General features: G+C 39.1%; 1 protein-coding gene across 2 annotated transcripts in view; it reads left to right on the top strand.

Annotated features, from left to right (window-relative positions):
- kcna4 (potassium voltage-gated channel, shaker-related subfamily, member 4) overlaps window positions 1-14,906 on the top strand; it is a 79,184-nt gene that overhangs the window by 3,274 nt on the left and 61,004 nt on the right. The window lies entirely within an intron of this gene.

The raw sequence follows: 14,906 nt of genomic DNA, 5'->3' as shown, positions 1-14,906 counted from the left end.
GAAATGAAGCACAATTATGCATTTGCTAAACAGATATTGTACATGGGAAAAAGTCACACATCCTTATTTTTTGCTTATCTTTCCTATCTTTTTGACCTATGATTAAAAAAATAAAAATAACTAAAAACACAATAAACATCATTGGTTTTAAAATATTTAGTATATCACCTTGATAGTTCAATCAAGTATATTAAAATTGTACATACAGTATAGTCATGCTCACATTCACACTTTTGGTCACTGAGCGAGAATCGACGGCTGCATGAAAATCAGCCATGTATACCACTACACTACCCTAATGTAAAATGATCTACTTCAATTTGAATTTCAATATTCTTTGTATTTAGGAAAGCTTACAGATTTTAATTTATTTAATGGTCAATGACAGCAAGAACAAAAGTTGTGTGTTTTTATTTAGTGTATTGAACAAGGAAGAGTCAAGTTGTGTCCCGTTGTATGATTTTTAGTTAAGTTATTGCTTTGAATTCTGGGAGGGGGGAATGAGTATAAGTTTGCTTTTAAGAGTTGGGGACTTTTTAAATTGTTGTTGAAGCAGCATTTCAGGAAATTTGCAGAAATGTTGCTTATAAATGAAGACAGGAGCCAATAATATTTTTTAAGAATCAAGTACCTTTGCATTGAACGTAATATAATTATATATGTGTGTGTGTGTGTGTTGGGAAAAAAGTTTTTGAGTATAAGGTTGTAAATCAAAGTAAAACCTAATATGCATCATGACAGCTCCCTGCAGCACACCAGCATTAAATGACCACCATAAAAGATTAGGAGTGCAACACAAGCACCCAAATATTGCACCTTGTCACTCACTCAGCCAGCTCTCATCAGCACATAATCACTGCAACAGCATGTAATTACGTTTTGCACTGTGTGTTTATATTCTCACAGGAATTATTCATACACGATATTTTCACTATGAACCAAATGTGGACAGCCCCAGCCTGGCCCATGGCCATCTTCACTTTGTGCCTCACACCGAGTCCTTACATAATGTGGCTTATGGCAAGAAGTAGAATCCAAAACACTTTTCAAGCAAAGTCTGGGGGTCAGCCATATTCTTAGTGCTTCGCTGCTGAGCTGAGTGCAAAAACAGCCTGTATCATCTCTAGCCACACAACAAAGCTGAATGGTTTTGATAGTGTCACATGCACGGACAGTGTTTGTAGTGCAGATTTAGACCATATGGCGCGGCCATGTGACAAACTGAGTTATTTATGCTTATTTCTTAGAAGTTTTCCCATGCCTGTCAAAGGACATCCAAGGTGGCAAGGAAGTTTGTGTGTCACATTTAATGCCATATAAGGCAATTTTAAAAAGTGAGTTGATCATCACTGTTACTCAGTTAATACTTTTTCCCAGTCAACATTATCTGCAGTGAATAAATTCTTCAATATAGCTGTTTAGACTTAATGTTAAATGGTTAATAGGCTTACAGTTAGTTATATTATTTACAAATGTCGTTTCAAGAAAAATATTAGATAATAAAATAAATATGAGCACCAGTAACTCAGTCTTTAAGGACTTGAGCTTTGAAGTCAGAGAACACGGGTTCAAGAACTCCCAATGCGGACAAAAAAAATATAAAGATGTCAACTAGTTGTTGGATTGGAGAGATCCTTCTTTGAGGGAGATGAATAAGTATAATAAGCGGTACAGAGAAAGAATGGCTGGATGGTGTGTCTTGCCTTTCACTGTGACCACAATTTGCAAATATACTCTACGTAGTCATCGTAACTAATCCTACTCGACAGAGGAGGAAAGTTCAACTGTTGTGAGACAGTTGACTTTTGGAAACTGTAATGACTTGCTCTGCAAACCCAATGCCAAATTGTGCTGACAACCAGTGCTAAAAGTCCTCGCGACCCAGCTGACAAATGGCCCATTTAGCTGCTGAGGAAAAAATGCCATACCTGCAGCCAATACATCTATCCAAATACCTGTTCAGGGACTCTGCTGGCTCGAGTAGGTCCCCACATCAGATCCAAACACATTTACGTTGATGAGTCAATATCGCCGGAGTGGTGCCTTTGAGACTTCCCCATTTCACCCCAAAAAGTTGAGGTTTTCCAGTGAACTTCATATTCATTCTATTAAGTAGATTTTATGCTTTAAGAAATGCATACTGGTCAAGCTCCAACACCTTTTTACCTGCTTGCTGACACGGTGGACCTTTTTTTTGTTAATGTTAGCATTTCATGAGCACATGGTGGAACTTCACTCAGCTTCAGTTAGCAAGCTGACGTGTACTGTTTAGTAAATATATTTCGAATTGATCTATGACAGGGTGGACATGAGGCTTGACAACATCCAACGACACACATTGTGATGAAAATTACAAAACACAAGTGTAAGTATTTATTCTGCAACTATTCACTGTTTCAGCCTCCATTTAAGGAAGACAAAATGCTGGTCATAATGCCACTGAAAATATCAGAGGGTTTCTTAAAGTGGCAGTCACCTCATAATGATAGAGTGAATGGCAATTTCATGGACACGTGCAAAATGTTCAATCTAATCATGAAAACAGAAAATACATGATCAGATAACATTGACATTTTCCAAATGTGGTGGCACTGTCTCATTTGCCCCAAATAGGCACCGAGGCTGCTGTAACACGACCACAAGAGCAAATAATATTCTCAGAAAATGATTGCTTTCAAATGCATTTTGATTGCATGTGATTGGGACCATGTGTGCATAAGTGAACTTGTGTGTTGTGAAAAAGACCCACTGACATTAAACGTTAACTTCAGTTTTTATTTCTCAAGAATATGAGGATTTTGTGGAAAAGTCTAATCAAACAATCTGGCATGGTTCTGAAAACATCACAATGCCTGAGATAATTGTATAATATTTTGCATAATTACTCATGGATGAGTTGTCACGACTCACTGATCGAATCTTTTGCTTGGAGGTAACCAAAGTAACACGAAAAGAAAACAGCTAAAAACAGAGCGAAATGTCACAAGGCTGGAAAGTCTCATTAGAGTTACATTAATCAGGCCTGATAAAGGTTTGCCAGTGGACATTCCCAGCTGTTATCCTCATGGAAGTATTCGTGATAAGTGTAGTTCAAAGCTTTCTACTTGTGTGTGGGATTAACTCATTTTAACCCAGTGTTATAGATTTTGCTGAGTAATGAATCCATATTTAAGTATGAGTGAACAGCAGATTAGAAAATTCTAAGATTAACAGATTTTCATCTAAAAAAGTTTGGGAAAATGTTAACTTCTTATACATCCAATCCAAAAGCTGTAAAAAACATCCGCTTACATCTCATTTCTGTATTCTTATTGTTACAGGTGTAGTGATGTACAACGGTGCTGCATCATACTGAGTGTTGTTTTAATTAGAAACAGCTCTCAGTATGATGGATTGCAGTGTGTATACATTTGGATGCTAGTTGTTTTACATATATAGCAGCTAAATACCATAATGCATCTTAAATCATCCTACAGAGGAACTAGTCATCAGTTTATAGATTGAACAGAGAGCAGTTATCCCCATCTCTCACAGCATATAAATAGCATAATCCAGTACAGTTCAGCAGCAGACACCACGGAAAGTCACAAACACGTTAATTAAAACAGAACCTTAGAATAATGATGAAGGAAAGATATATTGTAGAGAATTTCACGCTATTCCTTTGTTATATGTGCCGATAATGAAGTAGTTTGTGGGGTCATGAAGAGAGGTTGCAGCTCAGTCACGATAGATTGCTTTTATGAGAGAAGGAATTCAAATGGTTTTATATCAAAACATACATAAACATATATTTTTGTTTTATTTGGGCTCTCAAATATATTCCCATTGTAACCTGCAAAAGTACCATAAAACAGTCAGTGGGTGTTTGAAAATACCCCTTAACTGCTCCATGGTAACTTTTTAATTGTCTTTGTGCACTAAGAGCTTAATGAAAAAAAATTTGGCACCTCCCATTACCAACGCTAACTCAATGCTCAAAGCTCATTGTGACAAGAGCAGTTATTAAAGCACAGTAGGGATTACAAGCAGAGTGTAAGTTTAAACCATCTTGCAGCTACTGGGGAGTGTTTACGCAATGTTACTCTATTGAAGGGGAGCAACCTGAGTCTTTTCTCCCTCTTCAGTGTCCCCTCTTTCCAATTGGCTACATTAATCTGACAATATCCTTGGCTTTATTATGTTACTTCCTCCTAGTTGTGTACATTGCACTGCCTAATAAACATATCTCTGGGTGTCAGGTTCCCCTATTCCCATCCAAAGAGAAATCATCTGTTTCTATGACGTAATGGATTGGGTTCCAAAAAATGTAGTTTGAGTGGTGACATATTGTTTTGATGCCTACATTATTAACAAGAAAATAAATATCCAGTACAAATGCCAAATTATGAAATTATAGAGTTATGTCAGTACATGAAGTCACAAACCAGATTAGTTACACTGTCACACACAGACACTCTGGGTCATTTCAGTATTACAGCTTTGTTACGCCAGCATGAAAGGTAACCAAGACAAAGACTTACCAGACAAACCAACTTTTTCCCCCATTCCCCCCCCCCCAAAAAAAACAACAACAACCAAACAGTGCCCAAGTTTTCACATTATAAAAGAAAACCTGAAAAACCTTGGCGAGATAAAGCACCATTAAAACGAAATCTCTCCTCTGTATTCAAACTGGCCTGCAAGGCCTTTCAACTCTGAAGTAGTCACAGTCTCCAAAATCATTGCAGGGTAAAGTTTGGGCTAAAGGAAACTCTCTAAAAGTGGAGGATCCTTTCCCAGTTCATGTTGGGCGAAAGGCAAAAATAAAAATATTATTTCCCAAGAAAATAATATTAATTTTCACAGTTATTAACAGGCATATACAGTATTATTTATATTTGACGGAACTTGTTTTGCACCCAATGGTACTCCAGTATTATTGGTTCCTTTCAGTTGATTTGGATGGCTTTAAGTTAGCATGTACTGAATGCAGGGCGCCATCTGCTGGAGGCCAGCGCCCTCCACCTCGGGAAAATATTTCAATAAAATCATAAAATAAGTTGTGACGCAAACTTTTACGTTTCTGTCTTGAAAATAACAAATAAAATTACAAAATAAACTCAAGTAGCTGCTTTTGTCACTTGGCAAGTCACGTCACATGACGTGGGGGCGCATCTTAAGTCAGCGAACGAGCGATCAGTCAGAACACGACGGGACAGGTGATTTTATTTACAGTTTTTCTTCCCCATCATGAAAAGGACAGCTAAGCCGTCGGGTGCACAATTCCGCAAAAGAAGAAAAGCAGAGGTTGTGTCAGGAACATGTTTGAGCTAGCTAGCTTGAAATCAAGTAAGCATTAGCTTAACACGCTGATGTTGCGTGACCAGACGTCCTCTGTTAGCCAGACATGTCTTCTTTTTTGAGACCTAAAAATGTGTCCGGCCGAAATGACAAACTAGTCAGGGATTCTCGAACTACTGCGCCCCCCTGTTACCGCTTCTTATGCTGTAATTAAATGACCAATTTGAACAAATGACCAATTTGAGCAAATAATTACTTGGGCATCTGTAACGATTACTCTCTTTTTTTTTTATTAGTAATGCATAATCACAGCTAGACAAAAATAATCGTATGTAGAAGAACTTAGAAGTGTTAGAAGGAAGCAAAAACTGAATTATTTAATGTTAAACTAAAAAGTTAAAACAACAGTGACCTCATTTGCTGTGGAGAAAAATGGAAAAAATGAGTAAATCTAAAGCTAGAACGTGACATTGTAGAAATGACAAATTTGTGTAATATCTCTCTCTCGTAACTACTTATTCACAATAACAAATTTTCTCGTATTTTTGTTGATATTTCTCAAAATCCTAAATATAATTAAAATGCAGAAGCCGATGCACTTACAAGTACCTCATTGCTAGAGACAAATGTAAGCAATGAAACTTCTTGAGGAACTGTCAAACTACTCAATGCAAAATTAAAATGAGACAAAAGGAAAATGTTTCTTGGTCATTGAGTAAAATCTAGATGAAATCTTCCATCGCCAAATCATCTCTTTGAAGTGGGGAAGTGGCACTTATTTGCAATAACTTGACAACTAATTTTTAACATAGAAAAAGATAGACAACATAAATTCAAATGTCAAGAAATGCCCAATTAATATGATCCATCCATCCATTTTCTGAGCCGCTTCTCCTCACTAGGGTCACGGGCGTGCTGGAGCCTATCCCAGCTGTCATCGGGTAGGAGGCGGGGTACACCCTGAACTGGTTGCTAGCCAATCGCAGGGCACATACAAACAAACAACCATTCGCACTCACATTCACACCTACGGGCAATTTAGAGTCTCCAATTAATGCATGTTTTTGGGATGTGGGAGGAAACCCGAGTGCCTGGAGAAAACCCACACAGGCACGGGGAGAACATGCAAACTCCACACAGGCGGGACCGGGGATTGAACCCGGGTCCTCAGAACTGTGAGGCTGACGCTCTAACCAGTCAGCCACCGTGCCGCCAATTAATATGATTACAAATGATATTAGCAAATACTCCCTCCTCTGGCTGATAATGTTCGCTCTCTGTCGGGGTAGGGGAAAATTTGACAATCACCCCAGAGAAATCTGCAAACGTCAAAACGGCCAAAACACTCCAGAACACAGGGAAGAACAAAAAAAGGGGGGAGATGGTAGAATGACCGGTCAAGTTGTTGCAACTTTTGGTTGGTCCCATTAGCTGCATGATTTGTTAGGCAGTAACGATAGAGTAATCAAATGAAGAAAATGTTCTATTATATATTTTAAATTGTGTGGCATGTTATCAATGTTAAAAACGATTGGTATTCGACTTTTTTGAAAGCTCATTTAAATCATTGATTGGCACCGTATAAAAACCTCCCCTCGGGTGCCACATTGGTTAGGGCCAGCCCTGACTTTATGACATTTTTGTGCTGCTATTTTTATCTCTCTAAAGTTCTTCTGTTGTTGTAGAGAAAATTCTTGAATAAATACACAGAGACAAGACCTGCCATTGTAGGATGTTTATGTAGATTAAACATACAAGTATTTATTGTATCGTTGTTACACAAATTAGCAGAACATTTTCATGACGCTTTTCTCTAATCTTCTCTTAATGATGCAGAGGTTTTTATTTGGAACAAATCAGGTACGAACAATCTATTTAGCACAGTGTGTGCTTATGTGTATGTAGATTGAACAGTGGCATCAGATGCTAAATTTGTCTATCCTGTTTGTGTCGAGATACAGTAGTACTTGTCTCTTTCTATGCGGTTCTTGTGTCAAGAGCATGTATGAATGCATACAGTATTGTCAAAGAATATCCAAGAAAATGCTTCATTTACAATACAGTTTACCCCCATAAAGGAGCTTTGACTGCTTTTCGCGGGATTTAATTTGGTCAGGGTTCTCTGTAGAGATCTGCACTGCAATTCTTTTTAAGGGAAATTCTTATTTTTTTCTCCCAAAATGAACTAATTTTGGTTCAAACAACGATGAAAAAGCTGGTAAAGCTAATGGCATTGATATGGCTCTCATGCAGTAACTATTTACAGTATCTGTGACTTTCAGTGTAGTTGCTTGAAGTGTGAAATAAACTAAGAATGAAGCAACACTGTGAGAAATATTGAGCCTCGAATGTTGAATTTCTTTCTAGTTTGGTGTTGTGGACTACTTTGACATACTACTTGCCTACATGTAGTTAAAGTATCCTTGTTATCGTCTCAATTCATATTAATCTAAAGATCTCAAAATTTTTAGAAACCATGTTTTAGTCAACTATTTCTCCCCTTTAGTTCAAGGGGTCCACGGTTTACTGTTACGGAACTGTAAAATCCTATGACCGCAATGTATCGCGAATGTTACACCATAGTCAACTTACTAGTTAACAAAGTTAATGTAGTAATAAAGTCATTATTTCATAAATATTTGCATGAATAACACTACTAGGCCATTAATATAAATCAATCAAATGAGTAAGTATGGTGGTAACTGAGTGTGCCTTCTTTTGTGATGTATTTTTTCGCTGCTGAGCAAACTGGTTTATTATATCCTTGAAATATAGCACCTTAGTACCGTAAACCAAGACCCTACCGTAAAACAAGAACCTGTCATTGTACCAACTGTTATTGTACTTTACGTTGTTGGAAAACGGATGGATGGATCGATGGAGCCAATTTGTTATTTCAGAAGTGTGTATCAAACTGGTAGCCCTTCGTGTTAATCAGTACCCAAGATTTAACTCTCAGTTTCAAAAAGGTTAGAGACCCCCGTGCTTGAGTGACAACCTTGACCACCATCATCAACTTTCAGCAACTCCTGATTGAAGAATGGAATGCCATTCCACAGCAAAATGTGACCAGGCTGGTGAAGTCTGAGAAGGAGGTGACAGGCATCGTTTTGCGCTGCTATCCACATATTTTGCTGTTTTCTCATTGTACAGAAGCACGGTTGTAAAGGTGACAACAATAAAATACAACTTTGTTGTATTTTTTGTGTTGTTAAAGGGGAGAAACAATTGACTGACGCAATGTTTCCAAACTTTTTGGATGGGTTTATATCTGATCAAACTTATTATTTGCCATGCTGTCTCATTAGATTGAGCTAATGCGGTGTTCTGGATAACATTTCTTTGGTTCATTCTTTTTCTATTTAGGTCAATGAAAGTTGGAAAGATAGTTATACATTTTAGTCCAAGACAAACTGCCCATCCCCCAGTAACACTTGAAAAGCTCCAGGTTTGAAGAGAATTGGAAACTCTTATATTTTATTGGAAAAGTATGACATAGGGTCATAATTTCATATTATGGTTATGACTATGTTGTGCAACATGTAAACAGAATGACTATGACTACAGGTTTATGAATGAATTACATTGTTTACACTGTACCAGTAGCTGCTGCTTATTTACTGGCCCCCAAACTGTTACTCTTTCACTATATGTTTTTTGTTGGGTCAACATGACTTCTCCAAGCCAACGATACAGAGGGCCTGGAAGGCCCCAGAGTCATTAATTGTTTGGGAAAAATCTGTCCATCTCTATAATTTAGGTGCCTACAGCATTTATCCTTTTTTTTTTTTTTGCTCATTTGTATAGCATTTGGACCCCGTTATTTGCGGGGGACCAGCCCTATCCACGAATAATTGATACTCATTATACTTTGTAAATTCGTAGGAAAAAAAAAAAATAATAAAAAAAAAAAAAAAAATATATATATATATATATATATATATATATATATATATATATATATATATATATATATATATATATATTTTTTTTTTTTTTTTTTTGGTGGTGAAGGTTTTTTTTTGGTGGTCAAGGTTGTCACTCAAGCACAGGGGTCTCTAATCTTTTTGAAACGGAGAGTTTAAAATAAAATCCACAAATAGGTGTATCCTCGGGTGCCAAACCGTGAACATGCGGCCCCCCCCTTTTTGCACACCACTGCCCAACTGACTTTCGGCGAGAGGCGGTGTATTACCTGGACTGGTCACCAATCAATCAGAAGGCACATGGGGACATCTGCTGTATGCACCACCTATCGAGTTGTCAGTTATCCGAACATGCATGTCTTTGGAATATGGGAGGCTAAGAATGCAAGCACGGGGAGAACATGCAAACTCCACACAGGATGGCCCAATCACAGTCAAACCCAGAACCCCTCGGTAGTGAGAAAGAAGCGCCACATGTGTGCCACTCAAAAATGGTGTGTGTCAATTCTGGATCCAATGCTTTTTACGCTTTATATTAATGATATAGATGGTAAATGGACTGCGCTTATATAGCACTTTATCCACACCATCACATGCAGTACAAAGCTTCGCATTTACACACACATTCATACACCAGTGGGTGGCTGCTGCCATGCAAGGCCCACTGGGAGCAAATTAGGATTCAGTGCCCAATGACACTTCGACACAGGCAGTAGAAAACGTGCAACTCTTCTTTAATCATTTTCAAAAAGCCCAGACATGCCTCTGTAACTACCCTCAGATCTTCAGATTCTACTTCCCATTCAGCAAAAACAAAAACAAAAAAATAACTAACTCCTAGAGCTTGTAGCAATCTTGGTTGAACTGCTTTTAGTGTTAGTTATCCTTAGTGCCCCACGAGTTTAAATAAAGGTGATTGATTGATTTCACTCAGGAGATGCAGATGACATATTTTATGTCACCTCCTATCTCTAGGCACGTTGCCGACTGTTAAAAACCAACACCTGCAAAAGTGAAATTGGCTGTTTTATAAACCTAATACTACCGAGGAATCTCCTCTGTCAATCAGTTTGCGTTATTCTCAAGGTGAATATTAAGGCTAAATTGCATTACTTATATGACTTATAGGCTTATAGTTATTTGTACTTTTCAAACTATCTGTTTTTCTACAACTGCCTATTGATTGATGACAATCACAAAGCGTTGACTGTACAGTACATCATCATCACCTATAGTAGTTGATGAAGACTACCTGTGAGAAGTCGTTGGAAGTTGGCATCCAAGCTTTTGTCTTGATTGCAGATAATTGAAGATGTGTTTCCATGATATCCCTGTACATGGTGGAACCCTGCCCATCAACACATTAAACTAATAATAATTTTATGATGTGTTCGATGTGGAGAACTCACAAAAACTAAAGTGAATAGTGTGACTAGTGACAGTGTGACTACCATTCCTACTAAATGCTGATAGGTAATATGTGGTTATGTAAGTCTCACGTGTGCAGTCAACATCTATTATAGTCATATGGCCTCAGGTTTCAGCCCATGTTCTGGACTTGGTTAGTGTAGACATGGGAGATACAAATCCAACATGAGCCTGCATCAGGGGCGTCTCCTCCTGTATCGATCACTGTTATGCAAACTTGTGCTAGACTCTCTACCGTGAAGACTTCGTTGGTATTCTCTTCACATGTTGGAAAATGGCTGCCATGACCAGACCTCCCCAGACCTTGTCTCCCACTTGTGCTCTTTTCCCCTGCTTTGGAGAGACTAGATGCTTTTATGTGGAGTGACTAATGCTTGCTCAAAAGGGCCTCGGGTGCATCTCGCTGTGTGTGCATGTGCACACATTTATTTGTGCACGAGGACGCTGTCCTCGACCAATCGGCATGCTGAGGCTTGACTATCTTACATGAAGATGAGTCACTTTCATGGTCCGCCAACACCGAGATCCCCCACACACACTTCATCCCGATCCATGTAAATGCTTTGATTTGTAATTGTGCACAGGAGTTGCTGTGAATCTTTACAGTGTAGTGCCAATTTTTGTGCATGTGTGGACACTGCATGAGTCTTACAGCCAGAACATGAAGTCAGAGGTCAGACTGATGCAGAAGCATTGCTATAAACAATAACATTTGCTATGACTGGTTTACACTTGAACGGTCAAGATATATTACTGGGATTTTGCCCACTTATGATGATGAGCAGGAGGAAGGACAGTGGAAATGCTAGCAATTCTAAACTTTGTCTGTTAGGAAATGGATTGTTTGTGGAAAGCTAAACACTGATAGATAAGGTCTTGATATGTGCCTCTTTGCGTCACTCATCATATACTGTATAAAGACAGATAACTAAAGTTTACTTAGCTGAACTGTATTTCTTATCAACACTGGTGCATCAGTGAATCTAAACCTCTTGTACTGTACATATGGGAACATGAAATTCATTTATGTTAGCCACAAACAAACAAGGCAGTAAGTAAAATGCTGAGAAAGAGATTTCTCATGTGTTTCTTTGTATGCTTGCTTTTTTCTGTTATGTTTAAAGAGTGAAGAGGGATGCAGTGTATATAGAGGCTTAAAACCCTCCATTTGCAGTACTCTTTGGATGAAAAAGCATTCCAAAGCATTCCAAACGCTTTGATAGCCAATTTACGCAACAATTCTCATGTTTTTCATTTGTTTTTGAAGATTTAAACTGTTTTAAAACAAGATTTATAGAAACATAGGGCTCTATTTTCATGATTAGCGCAAGTGTAAGTCTTCAAGAAGACAGGCTAGATCTGGTTTTGGTAATTATGTGGACTAGCGTACCCCCAATCGCCTTTAAAAGTGGGAGGTCTGCGTTGGTCTGGGCGTGTTCACAGACGATTTCAATCCTGTCCAATGGAAGTGGCATCTCTCACGCCCTTTAAAAGAACCGCAACTGTCTGACATGGATATGTCGCTCTATGCGGAAGAGGACACAGCGATCCGTGCATGACTGGAGCATTGAACGTTAGTTAACATACTGAGCTTGTGAAAACTGCTGGTGACAAGGGCTCAGACTCGCACCCTAGAGCCCAATTCGCTCTTCATATTAACAGTAGGGAATGACTTCCAAATCAGAATCCAATAGTTACTTCTTGTATTCCAAAATAATAGTCCAACAAGTGAAAAATCCAATTTGATTATTTGAAACCTATCTATTGAAGTGGAAAGAGAGTACGCTGACACGTTTTGGCTACTGTGTACTAGCTCCCGCGTCTCCTTCCAAAAAAAGTTTTTCTTTTTAGTTTAAAATTGCTTATTTTAACCAGGATCCCTGGTCAAAGGTAAGTTGGTTTTGCGCCTGTCTGTGCCGTAAGTCCTCACTGACTTGGATCAGCTGCTTCCTTTCTACCTAGCTGGCTGGCTACCTAGGCACTGCTACTTAGCCAGCTGAGTATCTGCCATGCTGTGTTGGATAAACTTTCTCCCATTCATTCTGCTGCGGTCGTCGTCCACCTCAGCGATGGCTCCATTTTGGCTTTGGTTGTGGCGCTGCCATTAATATCCGTGCAGCTCCTCAGGGCGAGGCTAATAGATCCCTCCTGGGCTTCAGCTCACCCGTAACTCTAATGAGGACAAGTTGTATAGAAAATGGACAGAGGGATAGTATTTAGGATTTCTGACTGACAAAATAGTATTTTATTGACTCTGTTAGCCCTTTTTAATAGTCACTAAAAACATAAATAATGAAGGAGACAGACTGTTTCATGTATTTACTGCTTGGAGTGTGGCTGTTGGCCACTGCAAAGAGACAAAATTTATGCTAGAGGAGAATGATGGCAGCAAGAAATGCCACAGCAAAGTCGAGACTGTGATGTAAAATATTGCAGCGTCAAGACTTAAGGCGCAGCAATAGGTTAAACTTATGACAGCATGTGTGGACTTACTTGTAAACATGTTAAATCGAATGGAACAATGAGCAACTTGTAGTAGTTAAAGTACTCACCAATTATGTTGGTACCTGGCTTTAGGGTCCTGCACTTGTGGGTATACCTGATCTGCAAAAACACATTTTTAGTTGACAACAGGTTCATTAAATCAGGTCGATTAATTTGTCGGTTATTCATCAAGTCAACTGGCTCCAGCATCACTGTGACCCTGAAAGGGAAAATTAGTTTTAGTTTATTTATTTATTTAATTATTTGTTTGTTAGTTTGTTCTGCGATTGGCTGGCAACCAGTTCAGGGTGTACCCTGCCTCCTGCCCGATGATAGCTTGGATAGGCTCCAGCATTCCCGCGACCCTTGTGAGGATAGGCGGCTCGGAAAATGGATGGCTGGATGGATGGAGGTTTGTTTGTTTATTTATTTACTTATTTCATAGTGGTTTCTTGCCTCAGTGAGCTGTGCATTGCCCATTTATGAACACTGCCTTAAGTTGCCAAATAAGGTTCTTATTATACAATGCCAATTCCAATGAAGTTGGGACGTTGTGTTAAACATAAATAAAAGCAGAATACAATGATTTGCATATCATGTTTAACCAATATTTAATTGAATACACTACAAGGACAAGATATTTAATGTTCAAAATGATAAACTTTATTGTTTTTAGCAAATAATCATTAACTTAGAATTTTATGGCTGCAACACGTTCCCAAAAATCTGGGACGGGTGGCAAAAAAGACTGAGAAAGTTGAGGAATGCTCATCAAACACCTGTTTGGAACATCCCACAGGTGAACAGGCTAATTTGGAACAGGTAGGTGCCATCATTGGGTATAAAAGGAGATTCCCTGAATTGCTCAGTCATTCACAGGCAAAGATGGGGCGAGGTTCACCTCTTTGTGAACAAGTGCGTGAGAAAATAGTCGAACAGTTTAAGGACAATGTTCCTCAACGCAATTGCAAGGAATTTAGGGATTTCATCATCTACGGTCCATAATATAATCAAAAGGTTCAGAGAATCTTGGGAAATCCCTGCATGTAAGCGGCAAAGCCGAAAATCAACATTGAATGCCTGTGACCTTCGATCCCTCAGGCGGCACTGCATCAAAAACCGACATCAACGTGTAAAGGATATCACCACATGGGCTCAGGAACACTTCAGAAAACCAATGTCAGTAAATACAGTTCAGCGCTACATCCGTAAGTGCAACTTGAAACTCTACTATGCAAAGCAAAAGCCATTTATTAACAACACCCAGAAACTCCGCCGGCTTCTCTGGGTCCGAGCTCATCTAAGACGGACTGATGAAAAGTGGAAAAGTGTTCTGTCGTCCGATGAGTCCACATTTCAAATTCCATCCATCCATTTTCTGAGTCGCTTCTACTCACTAGGGTCGCGGGCGTGCTGGAGCCTATCCCAGCTATCATCGGGCAGGAGGCGGCGTACACCCTGAACTGTTTGCCAGCCAATCGCAGGGCACATACAAACAAACAACCATTCACACTCACAGTCACACCTATGGGCAATTTAGAATCTCCAATTAATGCATGTTTTTGGGATGTGGGAGGAAACCGGAGTGCCCAGAGAAAACCCATGCAGGCACGGGGAGAACATGCAAACTCCACACAGGCAGGGCCAGGGATTGAACCCCGGTCCTCAGAACTGTGAGGCTGACGTTCTAACCAGTCGGCCACTGTGCCGCCACATTTCAAATTGTTTTTGGAAATTCGTCGAGTCCTCCGGACCAAAGAGGAAAACAACCATCCGGACTGTTAT

This window comes from Phyllopteryx taeniolatus, chromosome 2, assembly GCF_024500385.1.
Source record: "Phyllopteryx taeniolatus isolate TA_2022b chromosome 2, UOR_Ptae_1.2, whole genome shotgun sequence".
NCBI lineage: Eukaryota > Metazoa > Chordata > Actinopteri > Syngnathiformes > Syngnathidae > Phyllopteryx > Phyllopteryx taeniolatus.
Note: the sequence above shows the minus strand (reverse complement) of the source record. Positions and strands in the feature narration are given on the sequence as shown.